At 36.7% G+C, this 17,032-nt stretch overlaps 1 long non-coding RNA gene across 1 annotated transcript in view; it reads left to right on the top strand.

Annotated features, from left to right (window-relative positions):
* Positions 1-17,032, top strand: part of LOC144201854 (uncharacterized) — a 43,717-nt gene that overhangs the window by 15,190 nt on the left and 11,495 nt on the right. Inside the window, exon 3 of the long non-coding RNA XR_013327405.1 lies at positions 5,185-5,280. This is a non-coding gene — a long non-coding RNA (uncharacterized LOC144201854). The remainder of the gene's footprint in view (positions 1-5,184; positions 5,281-17,032) is intronic.

The following is a 17,032-nucleotide window of genomic DNA, read 5'->3' on the forward strand; positions in this document are numbered from 1 at the left end:
ATTCATTTGAAACTATCACACAAACATGAAAATGTGTAGGACAAGAACAGTATCATTTGTGTTCGATCTCATCGCTTTTCTTTTTCATTTAGGCTTGACATGGTTGTTGGCAATACTCTTCCCTGTGGCATGGAAAATTTACATGTTATATTTGTTTTCACTTTACTCGGACTTCCGTTTTTGCAGTTTTCTTGTTGAAGAGCAATACATTATTATTTGCCACTAATCTTTCTTCCGGGGCTGGCTCACACAGAACCACTGTTGTCTTGAAAAGCTTCATTGAATGGACTGATTTGATTGACTGAGTCATGTCATGTGGGAGGAGTTGTAGTATACATGATTGGATTGAACATTTTTATTTCAGCAACAAGAAAAACTGCCATAAAGTTAAACATGTTTTGTTTATAAGGCACTACTCTCAAACGCCTACACAATTTCACAGATCGAACAGGTAATTTGAGGGAGAAAACGAACAAAAATGTAGTAGGGAGCCATGTCCAAATTTGGACTAGAGTTGAGAAACTCTGTTCTGGTATGCTAGAACCCATGCTGTTACCCAAAAATGAATGATACCAAAAGTCCCCTTTGGTTGTTTCAAAAGATATTTCCTGCAACTGCACATGAATAGAAAAACTCCATCCTGTTTTTCCCCTTCAAAGAACAAAACGACACCCAAAAGGATTTACATGCTGACTCAATTCTCGCAAATGAGAAAAACAAAACAAAAACCCTGCAAAAAAAGAATAGATTGTATCTGCAGGATACGCGCATGTGGTTGCATTCTTGAGTTTGATGGCCAGCAGATAAGCCTCTTGTTCCAGTGGCACATGACATTTTACAGACTCCATTTGGGGAGAATTTAAAGGCTCGTGTCCATGACTGTTGGGCCACGTCAAGACAGCCTTGTGAAGATGTGCTGGAGCGAGCCTAATTAAAGCCACTGGCCTCTGCCCTCTTCCATACATACGTACTTCCCATTGCCACACTTGGGCGTCGGAACATGTGCTCACCAATTGATCTGAGCCTCTAACCCCCCTTCACTATATTTCTCTCAGACATGTGGAGCTCAAATGAAAAACTGGTGTGTGATTAGCATGCGCATACTTGAATCCGTTCCATTATAATTTCCAATACATCTGAAAAGCCGCCACTAAAAATAATGTTAACAAGATGCTAATCCCCTTTTACTCTGTCACAAAGCAAACAAATTATTCTTTTTTTTTTTCAAAGACGAGTTCTTGTGGGACGACGTCATTTTTTTTCTCATTGAAAAGAATGTACCGAGAGTTCCGTCAAATTCAGGGGCAGTATGGTGAGAGTACATAAATCTGGTCTCCTGCTGTGGGCTTCCACTAGCGTTTAGAGTGATTGACCTCTGCAGGTTTCCAGAAGCCAGGAAACAGAAGAGTGCCCTTGACTCGCTTGGTATGAGAGGGGAATCAGAAAAAGAAAAAAGTAAAGCGCTCTAAAAACCCATGGGATCATTCAGGGCAGTCAAGCAGGTTGTTCCATATCCGCTTGTTTAAAAAACGTCTGCCATTCTGGCAGAGAGGACTGAACCCATCTGCTTGGCCAGCAACAATGGGAGCCAGATGGAATTAATGAAACAATTGTTGGGAAGACTCATAATTAAGCAGCTTTGTTGCTAGATGATTTGCATGGCTAAAATATACATTGGTGCCATATATAAGACACATGGCTCCAGCCTCTGGGGGTTTCCAGAGTACATTATCCCTCTCCCCTATCCATGTGCACTTCCCTTTTAAATCCCAACTATTACTAATGGTAATCTCAGAGCAGCATTTTAGTTAAACTCTAGAGCACATTTATAGCCAACACAAGTGGGGATGGTATTGTAAAAGTCTGTCAAAATGCAAAGCTCCTAATCATGTGGGTTTGCTCATTTGTTGGTCACTACAACATAAACGGGAAGCTAGTTTGAACAAATCTAAAAATCTTTAAACATATTTCAGACAAGCCAACAGACCATATTATATGATGTCTATTATTGTGATCAATACAATTCAGTTCACACAATAAAACCCTTACCAGGCTATTAGAGATTGATACTCTCTAAGAACGGAAACTAAGGCCGAGATTAAGAACAGAAGACAAATGTATTAATAAAATAAAATAACAATACATCAAAAGGTGAGGGTGGAATTATAGTAACACAAATGAAGGTATCAACTGTTTTAACTTTAGTTTTTCTTTGATATCAGATGAGGTTGAAGAATAGCAAAGCAGTACTGGCCCTTGCAGAACATTCCGAATGCACTCTGCTAGCAAGACTAAAATGAATGATGACCAAGATTTTGTGGAGTTAGGACTCGGGTAAGATTAGAAAAAAAAATGTAATTATGGTCTTGGGGAGTTAAGTCCTAGAAAGGTGCAATCAAAGAAACAAGATAAACCCAATGCGTTTGAAATGAGACACTGGGAGTTCATGCTCATCCGCCAACAGATTTAGTACTGTTTGTGTGATTTAATTGCTTTCAGGCCCGATCAAATGCACTACTTTGTTAACCTTGTCCAGTACATAAAATGAGTTTTAGAGCTCCTTATAACGTCATCAATTGTAAAGGGCATATTTGCAATAGCAAATCTTAAGGGGAAGGAAGGAACATTTTAAAGACCTGGAAGTGACCCACTTTCAAGCTTACATTGAGTGTTGGATTGTTTTATTTAAATGGCTATTTCTGTAGTCAACAAGCCTAACATAAAGTACCCCACACATAAACCACGGTAACAATTTTATTACACTTTGTGAAGGTTTATTGCAAGGGTCAAATTGACCCCACGGGTAAAAGATCTTAGTCAATTTGAAGGTAACAGGAGATCTAAAAGCATGGCTCGACCGCATTAACCTCATTCACTTGGTGAAAAAAAGATGCAACTTTGGGGGTTAGTTTTAGGTTGTTTGGCAATAGAGTTAGTGTTAGTTTAGTTTAAGTTTATGTTACAATACAATTTGGTGAGAGCTTAGGTACTATGTTGACTGCGAACATACTAAACCGAAGATGAGTCCCCGAGTTTCTTCACGACTCAACTTTTCTCTGAGGAACTAAAAGAGAATCAACGGCGCCTGTGCTGGTTACAGCCAATTAGACTATTCTCCAATACTCCTTAATTGCTTAGAGACATGGTAAATCGACAATCAATTCCACCCAATGCACAGTTGAATTAATTGTTTGTTGGGCATCCTAATTGAAAACAGGAGAAACTGTGCAACATTGAACAGTTCTTTAAAAGGCAGTGACTTCTTTAAAAGGCAGTGCTGTCAGCTGGGGTAGGCTCCAGCTCCCCCCACGACCTTACTGAAGACAAAGCAGTTCTGAAAATGAATGAATAATGAAAAAACAAATTAACATAAAGTCAGATTTACAAAAATACAAATCGTACAAAAAACAAGGAACAATGAACTAACATCATGATAGAATCAGGCCTGAGGTTAAATACATGAGGTAATTGGAGATAACAAGGCACAGGTGAAGTAAACCTCGCTGGAAGAACAAGGTGAAGACAAAATAGCAGAAGGGGCAGGAAATGCAGAAAATGATACACAGGCAAGACATACGCCTGTTTTTCTTCAGCAAGATAGTCCCATCTTTGGTTAATAGAAGACAATGGCCCCCATATGTTTCTTATGTTCAATCTATGTGGTAATGTCCTGCTTTAAAAAGACTCCACTCAATGTTTTGAAACATTGAAGCCTATATTGCCCTATTTCAGGTCTATCTCAGATTATGCAAAGCATTTTGGTGGGTGAAAATCATCTGTCACTATAAACCATTGTTTTGAGATGGACTGCTGACTGTCTCTTCTTGTTTGTCATTTGAAATCGTAAGCTTTTTTTCCTCTACCATTTTCTTTTCCAAAGCTGTTGATTTTTTTTCTTCTTCTGGCAATCAGTCCAGGTTTTACCTGGCCTATGACCCAAAGTTGGCAGGGATACACTACAGTTCACCTAATGAAGACAGAATTCAGCAAAATGTTTATTTTTACGCTTATTTTATACCTTTTCAAAGGGAGACCTCTTCAGAAAAATTGATTCATTTGATCGCTGATGAACCCTACCAAGAAGGTTCAGATTTGTGTTAATTAAAACACACCAAAGGATTCTCCTAGTGTTGAAGCATCACCAAAAGTGCAACCAGTGACCCATTACATGTATGAGACTGTTTTAGTGTAGTTGTGATGCTAAACACTAGAATTAGCATGAACTTGGCCGTTGAAATATTTCACTCTGCCCCTTTGGATCAAATTGAGAACACATGTTTAAGAACCAGCGAGACCTCGAGGGCAGTGCACACACAAGGTGGAGAAAGGTTTGCTGTTGTAATGAGACATTGTGGTGCAACACGTACGGGTTCCCATTAAGGGCAATTTCATAGTGTGGTCTGGCTTACCAACTTAACTGCACGTTGAAGTATGAAAGAATTACATCTGTGGGGAAAGTTATTCTATATTTTAGGTTCCTTTTTACAAGAGACACACGCAGTTGTGTACATTTGCCCGCAGACATCACTTTTCTGTATCAAATGTATGTGTTCTGCAACAACAACAAAATATAAATAATGGTCCAACAGTTCCATTTATTTCACAGGGGCGGTGACATATACATAAAAGTGCTTGTACGGTTTGAATCGATACAATGGTTAGTTGAATCGCCCCAGGTATGCATTTGGAACTGTAGTCATAAACCTTGACTACACCAAAATGAAGATGCAATTAAGAAAAAGGGCTGTAAAGCGAGATAAATGGTAAGGAGGTATGTGTTTTGTCTATGTGATTCATAACATAGTGGTTTGGGAGAGAAACTGTGGTTTTAAAACAGAATCGTCGTGTAGATTACCTCGTATGAAGTAGAGTACACCTCAAAAGTGGTTGGACCGCCACCAGGTTTTTTGTTATAAACATGCCACTAGTGAAATGTCTTTTTAACATTTACAAGCCCATAAAGCATCCCTACAAACATTCCATTGACCTGGAGTTGTTGAATGGTCACAGCCTGGGGATTTTTAGAAAAATAGGTTTTAATCTACTTCCCAGCCTTTTCTTTACTTGCTGAGATGAACATTTCAATATAATATCTATAATATTATCACACTTATCCTAAGCCTTTTTCTATTTCAAACCTGGGATCTTGTAATTAATTATTCTTTTTTATTTTATTTTCAACAGCACTTATTATGGGCAACATCGTGGGTTGACTTTTGGACAAAACTCATACGTGCAACGAGCCGGAATCGATCTTACCTTTGCCTGCACCAAAGTCAGGTGAGTGAACCACTACACCATCAGGTGGCATATGTTATTCTATTATATATATATCCATAAATATTCAATTACTTGGTGCTGCAGTGTGTGTGTGTTTCATTGGTGTTCAAATGACGCATATCCTATTCGTAGCACTAAAGAGCATTCATTTTCTGAACTGCTTATCTTCACAAGGGTCATGGGGGTGCTGGAGCCTATCCCCGCTGACTTTGGGCACGTGGCGGGGCACACCCTGAATCGGTGGCCAGCCAATTGCAGAGTCGATCACGCTCACACTGATTGGGGAAATTTAGATTGTCCAACCAGCCTACCATGCATGTTTTGGGAATGTGTGGTGAAACTTGAGTACCCAAAGAAAACCCACAAAGCCCTGGAAGAACATGCAAACTCCATACATGAGGACCAACCTGGATTTGAACCCAAGTCCCCAGAACTGTAAGCCAATGCGCTGACCACTTGCACCACCGGGCTTCTCACTGGATAAAATCTCATCTGAAAACAATCACTTTTTGGAATCAGAGCAATTTTGCGCTGCAATAGCCATCACTAAAAAAATCTTGTTCAGGTCACCTCCTTTGGGCTTGTCAAAGCTATGGGTCCATTTATTACACTCAATCTATGACAGCCATATCCATTTATTTAAAGATGTCCTGCGATGGCTTATTTAAATAGTCCTAGTTGCTTTTTATGTCACAGTGACATTAATATTACAACATGAGAGTGCCAATGATCCAAGCCTAGACGCTGATAAATTCACAAAAAGATGTCATAAATTAGAGCCTTCAGCTATACACAGAGCAGACTGATGTTTAACTCATAAGCCATGCATTGCGAGGATCGTTTAAAGCTTCAGCAAACTTCAAACTCCAGCAGCAGACGCAAGCTTACATTTTATTTATAGACTCATGGCTGTTTGCTCCGACAGTCTACGATGAGAGCGAGCCATCTCTGTATTGCTATTATGAAACGATTAGAGTAACCAGCCGCGTTGCGCGTGAAAGACTTGAAGAACACATACTACATGTGATAACTAGTTTACATTTATATATGCACTTGTCACCTTCAGCAGCCATCACGTAGCAGGGCTCCGGGTGTCATGCTAGGTAGTCCTATAGTTCTTCCATACAATTTACCAGACTGGACTCATGTTTGAGGGAAAATATGAAGAGACTTGAGATGCGTTGGCACACATTTATCTGACAGTGCGGAATTGTGGGAGGCAGACAACATCCGGAGGAGAGAGCGGTGAAGTTGGGGGGAGTTAAAGAAAGAAAGCTCCCCCCTGCAAGGCAAGCTGCCCTGGCTTTGTTTACAACAAAAAGCCATTGTTTGATGTGGTGGTGCAGCTCGGCTCCAAAGCTCTCGCTCCCACAGGATGCACTGCAGGGAAAATGCCAGGCAGACAGGGTCTTGCTGCTGGATGACTCCTACCACCCCCCAATAAAAAAATAAATAAAAAACTCAACCCCCCTTCTCCCATCCACAAAATTGGCATTGTGTGTAGTCCTCCCCAGGCCTCACAATGTATTGTTTTGATGTTTTCTAGAGGAAGGACAGTATGATGACACTGCAGACCAATATTGTGAATTTGAATCAGTTCTCAATTATAGTATCTTAATACAGTCAGGTCCATAAATACTGGGATATTGACGCAACTCCTCTTTTACGGCTCAACAGATTTAAATGAAACAAACTGGATGTATTTTGATTGCAATATTAGCTAATTTGTGATTGGGTGAATCAAAATGAGGTCTATAGTCAAGGAATTACAACGCATTTAGATTTGCCTTAAGCTTTTTGAAGGGAGCAATCTTGAATAAAGTCAAAGTGACATTAAAGTAAGTTGCAATGATAGCCTATAGTTTTGAAGCCATGGATTTTACCAGATGTTGGGTTTCATCCCTCGTTATATGCCTGGGACATATCTGGCTGTCTTTGGATTACTTGTATGTATTAAGTATGTGACTACTGACAAAGGCAGTAGTTTGAATATTTGAGTTTTTCAGGCAATGTTAGCTGTTCATATTCAGCCAAACCCTTCAAAGCGTATTGGATATAGTATACAGTTTTAGTAGAGGCCTGGCTGAGAATCACCCGGGATGAAACCCAGCGTCTGGATATGTCCACAATTTCCAGACTTCAGCAGGGTGATATTGACTGCCAAGAATTTGCAACATCAAGTATTTCATTCATATTGACCTGTTTTGGGCCAATACGAACAGTGCAATTCATTGTGTACTGGGTAAAATGCGGTGAAGGCAATGATTAAAAGTAGATGACACACTGAAACAGAATCACCATCAGTAGAGGCCAGTAATTGAGGAAGCAATATTTTATGTTTTATTGTTCTGTATGTTTTATTGTATATTCACATTTCATTGAAAAAAAATAATTCTACCTTGCAGAAAACAAATTCAGGGGATTCGTGAGGGATTTTCTTACATTTTATGGTAATAATATGGCCACATCCCTTCCAAGTGCTTTTAAATTATAGCAAAATGGGACATTTTCATGACCAAATATAGCATTTTCATAGCACAGCATGACAGTCATGTTTGCATAAGTGCTCAACAGCAGGTCTTGTTTTCACATGCTGTGCAGCTCATTTGGCTAGAAAATACACACATAGTACTTAATTTTGCTCATAAACTTCCCTAAATTCTCTGGCATGTTGCATTTTTCCACAGCATGCCGGGCAAACTTCCTGTTTCTCTCTCGCCCGTTTCATTTTCTGCCATCTCATTACCACAAATCAAGCTTCACGCCCTCGTTGTACTAATGATGCTACTGTTTAATTGAAACAGATGTGAGCAAGATTATTAAATGCTCCTTTGAAAAGTACATCAGCAAAAACAGACGGATGACTGTATGGTATTAATAGGATTCGCTCTTAGAAATGGAATAATTATGGAAAAAAAAATAAACAAGTGAGGTTTATCATGCTGGTAAATGAAACATCAATCCCCAGATACCAACCAAAACATGGGCTACTATAACAAAAGAGCAATAAAATTGGAGGCTTGTCAGACATTTGTTTTGTATAATGGTTCATTGAAATTTCATTTTTGATCTTCATGCAGAAATTACCCATGCACAATATTTCTAAACAGAGCCATATGCAAGAATGCATTATTTGTTATTCATTAAATGGCTGTAATATTTCAATAGAATATATTAAAGAAACATGTCTCTTTTTTGGAAATACTTCCAACATTGGCAAAGTCGAGATTTTTCCATTTTAAAAGCCAACACTACTTCTCTAGTAGCCATTTCAATCGTTAAGGTTTTGTTGAACGGCTTTATCCCAGCTAACTATGGACACCAGGTAGCGTACACCTTGAATCTGTGGCCAGCCAATTGCAGGCCACAAGGAGACGGATTAACCAGTCACACTCACATTCAGACCTAGGGCCAATTTAGAGTGTTCAATCAGCCCATCTTGCACGTTTTTGGGATGTCTCTTTATCTCATACCTCCACTTCATTTATCTTGACTATTGGGAGAAATAATAACATTTTAAAGCAATAAACAAATTACCTATCAAATAAATTACTTTAAAAAAAAAGAACAGACAACTTCTTGCTAATTTTAGGGTTCAAGAGGAGACTGTTTACTTAAAATGGGATAGCCGGCATGTGATTCTGTGGTTTTGTAAATGCGGTATGAGTATTTATTGCATGTTTTTTTGTTTTTTAACAGTTTTATCGTAAATTAACCTGATTGAGGATGTGTTGTTGTGCAGTCTGGTATTCTACAAATGAATGGGTCAAATCTTTATGTAAATGTTTTCTGATTTCTTCAGTGGAATTTGTAAAAGTTAAAAGCATTTATGAATGTGAAAGAGCCTGGTAATTAGGGTTCGGTACATTTCCATATGTCTGAAAACCATGACCCAGTTAGATGACCAATCAAAATTACTCAGTAACGATGCATTATATAGACAACCAATCAGGTACAAACTATAGTGGCTATGACATCAGAGCATTAAAATTATACTGTATGCACGTTCTACTATCGCTAATGCAATGAAATACTTGCAGAAAAAGATTACCTTAGTAAGCTCACTTGCATGAAGTTAATTAAAAGAATTTGTCCTGAGTGAAAGTTGCAATCCAACTTTTACCCTAGGTGCTATGGAAACAGAAGCAAAAAAATATATATAATTTTAAAGCACCGTGGCAAGTGTAATACCTGTGGTATTCACACGAATATATTCTTCAAATTAGTCATGCAGCGGAGGTGTGGTAGAAATCCTCATTCAAAAGTGATGTATATTCAACTAAATGTTTCTAGATGGCTTCCAGTTTAGCTGTTTGGTTTGGATGGCCTTTTAGCGGTGACTTAAATTCCCTAATGTCAGTGTGTATTTTCTCTATCAATGAAGTGGTTGAAAGGAAATGTGGGGAGGGAGTCTGCCGACATGCCAATCAGGATATGGCCTGCGCTCCAAGCCACAGAGGTATTTCGTAACAGTAGCCGCTGCTATGTGGCGATAATCGTTGCCTTAAGCAAAATGGCCCGGCTGAGCAACATGTGGCGGTGATCCAGGACCTAAATCCCCTCTGACCTCCTTACAACCAGGGTGGGATAAAAGGAAAGTGCATGCACCGCCCTCTAGAGGTGCTGGCGCCCGAAATAGGAAAAGGCAAATCTCCAACGACATCACTAATAGCTCATGTCTTACATCAACTCCCATCCGCCTGATTGGCTGCAAGTTTTGACGTGATGATTTAGAATCGTGGACTGGAGACAAGAGTGCACTGTCTTTTTATTCCTTTACTAAATTTTTCATGTCAGCAGAGAGCATGCTCTAAAGTCGAAAGTCCTTGAGGAATCCTGAGAAATAGAGTGAGATATGTTTTGCTGCGCCCTTCCTTTTAAGATGTGATGGCCCTGGCATACTCAGAGAAGAGCAGCCCGAGCATTAAGAAAGATTACTGACCAAAAAAAAAACAGTCAAACTGCAGCTGTCATTTTTTCCTTTAAAATGAAAAACAAATCTTATACGAGTTTGTCAAGATATTTTGTGGGCAGCTGTTTCACATTCTCGACAGTCATGGTTTGATATTGGGCCTCAAATACAAAGCGGTTTCCTTGAGATCTGTGGCTCTTGGTATCGGAAAATCAAACAATCGACTTTGTTGTCTGATCTCACCCGGCAGGAGGCTATTGGTCATCGTGATCTGATTTGACTTTGATGGAAAGCAGTGAACTTATGTCTGTCTTTGTTGTCATTATTGGGGGCATTGAATAAACATGAAGTCATGCGATGAATACTGGTCCTGTACGTAGCATTTTGTGGTCCAATTCCGTTACAACCAAGCAAGTTTATATAGGTTTCAGTCATATTGCAGAAAGAGAATATATAAGTGGGTTGAAAGTCACTGGTAGAGTTGCAGTTCACTTAATGTTCACTGTTGCTTTAAACTTGGTTAAGTTTCAGCAACCATGTGATAGGATACACTAAGTAGAAAATAGATTGACTCAAGCACCATTGGTAGTGTGACACGCCTAGAATAGGTCCCATTCAGGTCATTAGCAAAGCAGAAAATGTATGGAATGCAATGCTATTGGTAGTTTAGTAGTACAACGAGCTTAATTCCATAGTCAAGTGTATCTCGAGTCTAGATAATGTCTAGATTCTAGACATTAAGTAGACAAAGCCTCCATTTGATGGACAGTTTAGTGTGGGAAGACTGTGTCTTTTTATTTTAATGCAGCAACAAGTTGTTTTGCAGAAACAATTGTTCTTCAGTTGTGAATTAATGAATTGCTCTTTGTTCGGTTTATTTTTTATTTTTTTAAGATTTGGCTTGCAGTGAAATGCGACAGGACTGTTAATAATTCCTCCTGCGGCGGGAGCGGTGTGATGAGTCAGGCTAAATCTTTATTCGGAATATAAATAAGACTTTGCCTCTGTTGCTGCTCTCTCATCAGTGCCACACTGCAGGACCAGCAATTTGGGAGGCTGAACTGTAAGTGACCCCCACAGTGAGGAGCTGAATATGCACCCCAAGTTTATGTTTTGAATTTTTCGAGCCTCATCCCAGTGGGTATTTTGTCTCATGCTGTCAGGACAGGTTGATCCCTGCTACAACATCACACCTTAATCAGGTTCATCCTAAAACATGTCAGCACAGATTTTATATGTTCACAAATCATAGCATTAAATCCTAATCCTCATCTTTGGGTTGGAGAACAAACTACATTACCACTGATCCTACTTTATGAGAATGCAAAATATTTCATGGCTAACAATGATAACAATTCTAAATTTGTGTACATATTTAGTCACAAACATTAAAAAAACATAAGATTGATCGATTCCAATTTTGTCCCTGTAGCATGGAAGCAGTGGCATTAAACTTACATGGTGCAGGTTTGAAACCTTTGTTTTGCAGCATAGATATACATTAAGGATAACAAACATAACAGAAATGTATTAATAACAGAGCAAATGCTTGAAAAGCCAATTAGAGGAAAAGAAAGCCTGTCGTTCCAAGATGATGAGTTTGTGATCACATTGTTTAAAACAGTACCTCTTTGATTTGAAATATTAATGGGAAACTTTTTGGGACAACTGTTGCATTAAATCACTTCAGAAGCTATGAGAATGAAAAATCGGTTTAAAGTGCAGATCATTAATCAACAGTGGAACAAAAACTAAACTGTGGAACACAAAAACAACGTACAGATGTTCTTTTCGTTTTCACATTTGTCACAGTCACGGACTCCTGGACGCAGCAACTTAATGTTGGCCGCTTCCATAATAATTTGGCATCAAAGATATTAAAGAAGAAAAAAAAATTCAATAAATTCCACACCACAACTTAACGATTTTAGAATAATCCATCACCTGCATTTGTTGACCTTGATTATAAAGGAAGCAAAAGGCCCCTAATTTGCTTTAACTGTCAATACGTATGTACACTTTTACCTTTAGGAGCATTCATAAAAGTATTTGCATCTGCCCAATAAAATTACATTAGTCAGAGACATTCCAGTGACAACTATATCACAACTCACAAGCTTTTAAAGTTTTTAGTTGGATCATCCATTGGAAAACTTTTTTTCAAAGCTCAACTCTAAAAGTTCAATCAAACATATCCAACTGTGCCAAAGTTTAATGTCTGGAATAAGTAATGTCAGAGGCAGGCATCCGCATCAGAGGCAGAGGTGCAATGCCAGTGGTGAGGAGATTAAATATAATGCGAATATCAAGCAAAAGTTTTTTTTTTGGGTAGGGGGATTGATCAAAATATATGAAACCAAGAATTTCTATTGCGCATTTACATAGAAATATCAATTCCTTGTTTTAACTTTGCTGATAAAAGCCGCCTTGTGGTGTAGAGGTTCACTCGCCTGACTTTAGTGCAGGGCAGGCGCTGGCTCGATTTCCACTGGTGGCGGTATCATTGTGAGTGTGTATGGTCATTTGTATCTGTATATATTTATATCTATATATACATATATACATGCATTTATACATATATATACATATCTACATATATACATGCATATATACACATATATACATATCTACATGTATACATGCATATATACACGTATACATATCTACATATATACATGCATATATACACATCTATATATAAATGCATATATACACATATATACAAGTCTACATGCATATATACACATATATACATTTCTACATATATACATGCATATATACAAATATATACATATCTACATATATACATGCATGTATACCCATTTACATATATATACATACACATGCATATATACCCATACATATAAACACATACACATGCATATATACACATACACATGCATATATACACATACACATGCATATATACCCATACACATGCATATATACACATACACATGCATATATACACATACACATGCATATATACACATACACATGCATATACACATACACGTGCATATATACACATACACATCCATATATACACATACACATGCATATATATACACATACACATGCATCTACACATACACATGCATATATACACATACACATCCATATATACACATACACATGCATATATATATATATATACACATACACATCCATATATATATATATATATATATACATATACACATGCATATATACACATACACATCCATATATACACATACACATGCATATATATATACACATACACATCCATATATATATATATACATATACACATGCATATATACACATACACATCCATATATATATATATACACATACGCATGCATATATACACATACACACCTCTTAGTAGAGGCTTTATAAAGGGTGAGAGGGGTCCACACTATTGGGGCTTGTCACCTTTAAGTCAAGTCAACACATTCCAGTAAGGGTATGTGATCCCTTGGGGAAAGATGCATCCACAAAGATACATATCCACACTCACACATACTTCTTTCTGCAGGGGGAAAAATACGGTACAGTATAGTGTATGCTGTAAACTAACCGATTCAAAGAGTGTTGTTTTTCATTAAGCCGATTAATCACACTGCCATGTTTGCACGTGATTTTATCCTCAGAATTAAAAGTGATTGGAGCATCCACATTTAATATCGTCTCTTGTAGATTGTCAGTGAATATGCAATATACAGTACATACAAACATGCATTTGCATGTACAGTATGGCATTATTTGTTGATCTGTTGACAATCTGGATCAAGCTCTTGCAAGGTTGGTTGCTTTTTTATTTGTTGGTAAGAATTTACGAGCGTGAAAAGGTACAAATCTGTTTCAAATGGATGCCGGCCATCATTTAATGGAATTTATTACCTCAATGCTGTTTGCGAGCTCATAATGCTTCATAATGCATGACCTCTTCATGCCCTTCGGCAGCAAGCCCCCAATGAGCTTCACAGAGCCACAAAAAACACCAGACGTGGTGTCAAAATGAATGAGAACAATGCAATCGCGGCTTTAATACGCCTCTCAGTGCTTCCCGGGCAGAAACGTGTGATAAAACAGCACACATAACACAACTTGTTCTTCTTGTCATACCATCAAGCAAAAAGGCTTAATAGTAGAGAAAAACAGCAGGAGTTGTCATGGGGCGAGTTTTTATACACAGCATTGACTGGGGGAGAAAGTGTACCCGTTTTGAACGGCCAACAAACAAGCAGATCTTTTCTTTTTATTAGCCCTATCAGGGAAAGAATGAAAATCTCTCCCGTGGGATGGTGTGCATGAATAGACAGCGGTTCTAGAGTAAACCTTTTCTGTCCTTTCCTGTCTATGCAATGAGAAGCCTCAGCCGTGTAATGTTGTTGGTTACAGACGGTAGGGTGAACCCAATGGTACATGCTTTAAAAAGAAAAGAAAAAACTAAATAAATGCAAGTTGACAGGCAAAATGGGGGACCAGTTAGGCTTAGTGCTATTAGCATGATAAAGAGGACAGGCCACAGTGTTTCTGCACCCTGCGTGGAGGGTGAAGAGGTTTAAGGACTGAGCAGCAGGAGAGGAGGAAGTGGCACACTGAGATCTGTGTTTGAATGTTACGCGTGCACTTGCATGTGTGTATGAACATGAATGTACATTTCCCTGCCATATAATTAGCACACCCCCAACCAATCAGCTCCAATACTATTTTGATTACACATAATTAAATCATCTGCACAGTCAGTTATGGAGACTTATTTCACCATTAGTCAGATTAGCAATCAATTGTAATTTTTAAATGATGGGCACTAAACTTACTAAGACTGTGTAGGGTAAGCATAATGTGGTCTATGAGGTATTTGGACTTAGAGACAGATTTGGGATGTATTTGGGTTAGGGTTACTTGGTTTTTGTTTTCACTGATCCCACCCTCCTGCCTCCCTCAGAGACCTTTAATGTACTTGTATGGAGAATTGGAGATGATGATGTGTATATGAAATAATAGAAATTAAATTATCATTGGCAGATTGGTAGAAAAGTGGTTAGATGTATCCGCCACACAGTTGTGGGTTCAACCTTTCACTCCTGGCTCTGTGTTTCCTGTGTGAATCTTGCATGTTTTTCCGTGCCTGTATGAATTTTCTCGAGGTACTCCGATTTCCTCCCACATCGCAAAAACATACATGGTATACTGACTGACTGCTCCAAATTGTCCGCAGGTGTGAATGCGTGCATGAATGGAGATTTGTCCATATATGCCCTGAAATTGGCTGTCAACCAGTTCAGGGCCTCCTGCCCATTTTCAGCTGGGATAGGCTCCAGCACCCCCATGTTGAGAAAATGAATGTTTGAATATATAGTCATTTGTTTGACTAAAGTAACAAATATTGGAACACAAACAATGAGGTAACACATGGAGACTATCATTTAATTAATAATAATAATTTTTCATCTTTTGGAAAGAATGACTAATGAGACTTCATTTTACAGTCAGTTGTGAAAGTGTGTGTGTGTGTGTTTTTTTGTCAATAAGAATACTTTAAGTTACAAATGTATCATGCCATAATAGTGAATCCAGATGTATGGTAGACATACTCTTGAATTTAAAACTGAACATTTTTTTCTGTATATAGACAGAATTCCGACTAAGGGGTCTCTTTTGGGCTGTGTGCCTAATATTGTGGGCTTGGAATGAGTAAAAATTCACACGACTTGCTTAGTGAGCACATTGTCTGCTTTGATATATTAATGCTTGCGCTGCGGGGACATAACGAACGAGGCTTTTGGTGTCTTCTTCCTATACTTCTAACGATGCAAGATTTCCAGAGTGTTTGTTATGGGCTGGTGTGGGGTCTAAAGTTGTCATACATATTGGATAAGGTGGAAAGAATAAAACTATCAAAGAGTGATAACTCCGTGGGAGGGAGGAGATTGGGGGCCTCGCCCTAGGGCGAGAATGTTTTATAAAATAATATACGTATTATATATATATATATATATATATATATATATATATATATATATATATATATATATATATATATATATATATATATATATATATATATATATATATATATATATATATATATATGAATGTATATATATATATATGAATGTATATATATATATATATATATATATATATATATATATATATATATATATATATATATATATATATATATATATATATATATATATATATATATATATATATATATGTATGTATATATATATATATATATATATATATATATATATATATATATATATATGTATATGTATATATATATATATATACATACATATATATACATATATATATATATATATATATATATATATATATATATATATATATATATATATATATATATATATATATATATATATATATATATATATATATATATATATATATATATATATGTATATGTATATATATATATGTATATGTATATATATATATATGTATATATATATATATATATGTATATATATATATATATATATATATATATATATATATATATATATATATATATATATATATATATATATATATATATATATGTATATATATATATATATATATATATATATATATATATATATATATATGTATATATATATATATATATATATATATATATATATATATATATATATATATATATATATATATATATATATATATATATATATATATATATATATATATATATATATATATATATATATATATATATATATATATATAATATATATTATATTATATATAAACACGAGTAATATTAATAGGAGGTGTTGTAGGAGAGTTTACATCAGCCAAGCACATCAAACG

Source organism: Stigmatopora nigra, chromosome 9 (assembly GCF_051989575.1).
Source record: "Stigmatopora nigra isolate UIUO_SnigA chromosome 9, RoL_Snig_1.1, whole genome shotgun sequence".
NCBI lineage: Eukaryota > Metazoa > Chordata > Actinopteri > Syngnathiformes > Syngnathidae > Stigmatopora > Stigmatopora nigra.